Source organism: Microtus ochrogaster, chromosome 5, assembly GCF_000317375.1.
Source record: "Microtus ochrogaster isolate Prairie Vole_2 chromosome 5, MicOch1.0, whole genome shotgun sequence".
NCBI lineage: Eukaryota > Metazoa > Chordata > Mammalia > Rodentia > Cricetidae > Microtus > Microtus ochrogaster.
Window position 1 is genome coordinate 53,283,564 of NC_022012.1, and position 1,499 is coordinate 53,285,062.

A 1,499-nucleotide genomic window follows, 5' to 3' on the forward strand; every position below is an offset into this window, starting at 1 on the left:
TGTGTGTGTGTGTGTGTGTATTTGGTTCATGTGAGTGAGTGAAGGCATGCCCTGTAGAGGTCAGAGGACAACCTTGAGTGTGACTATATGCCAGGCTAGCCCACTAGAAGTGTGCATGGGAGCTCTCCTGTCTTCTCCTCCCATCTCCTACAGGAGTTACAGATCTGTACCACCCCCTCTGGCTTTATGTGGGTTCTGGGGATCTAAATTCAGATCCTCACGCTTGTGAGGCAAGCCCTTCACAGGTTGAACCATCTCCCCAGCCCCAACTACTACTTTCCAAGTTGAAGAGAGTGTGAGAGTCAGATCAACCAGGCTGGGGAGTTACTGCAGCTTTTCCAGAACTCTATCATAGAAAGTCTCTAGATCACACACACACACACACACACACACACACACACACACACACACACACCTCACAGAGACAAAAGAAAACTTTAGTTTTCATGTGCCCATCACTCAGCTTTGGTAAGTCTCACTACTTGCCCCTTTTTTAAAATCCACTCGCCGGACAGGAGGGGCTGGAGCCAGCTCCAGATCTCCACTTCCTCTGACCCCCTTGTCCCACTGTCCATTTTACTGCGGGAAGAGGAGAGAGGGAGATAGGGGAAGAGTGGGGTAGACAAGCAGAGAGAGAGAGAGAGGCTCTAGCTTTGACGGAACTTTGCAAAGAGACAAATTTCTCTCCAGGAAAGGTTTTTACACCTTTTCCAATGACATCTGTTAATAATCACAAAAATAAAGAGGGTCCCCCTCTGGTACAGCTTAAGCGGAAAGCATTCCTTTAGTAGTCCAATGCAAACATCACTCCTCTGATATTAACCTTGTAGTGGCCAGCACTCACTCAGAAAGGAAGGGTGGTTGATCCCAAGAAGACAGCCTAAGTGTGATCCCTTCTTCATTGCCTATGTTTCTCTCCTGGGTCCCGCCTTGTTCGGGAGTGGTACAGGCTCTGGAGTGTCCTATGCCAGGAGTTCATCCTTACCTGTGAAGTTTATTGTATTCTCCAGTCCCAGAGCACTGCCCAGCAAGGATTGGGTGGATGCAGACGCTGGTGAAGGAATGTGCCAGGAGCCTAGTGGGCAGCAGAGTGCAGGGTCGGCTCAGCTCAGCGGAGCTCTCCCGAGGCCGGCGGGGATCGGGCAAGAGTGGTGCTGCTGTGTTGAGTGGCTGGAGATGGGAGGGGAAGGGGCGTTGACGCCGGCTTGAAGGGGAGGGGTGGGCGGATCCTGCATACACACCCCTGCATCCCTGCAGAGCACTGATGTTTAACTAGAAAAACCTCTAAATGAGTTCACAAAAGATGTAGGCACCCCGGGGCACATTTTAACTAATGTTTAAAAAACAAAGCAACAAAAACCCGAGGAGGAGGAGCCGCCAGAGTGGTCATGCAGGCCTGTAAGCCTGGCACAATGAGAGACAGAGGGATCAGCAGTTCAAGGCCAGCCGTAGCTCCACAGAGAGTTTGAGGCTAGTATAGTTACACAAGACCGTATCCT

At 50.8% G+C, this 1,499-nt stretch overlaps 1 protein-coding gene across 1 annotated transcript in view; it reads right to left on the reverse strand.

Moving 5' to 3' along the window:
* Positions 1-1,140, reverse strand: part of Prss35 (serine protease 35) — a 13,560-nt gene extending 12,420 nt beyond the window's left edge. The window contains exon 1 of the mRNA XM_005347547.3: positions 986-1,140. The gene's annotated coding sequence lies outside the window, so the exon portion shown is untranslated. The remainder of the gene's footprint in view (positions 1-985) is intronic.
* Positions 1,141-1,499: the final 359 nt, after the last annotated feature.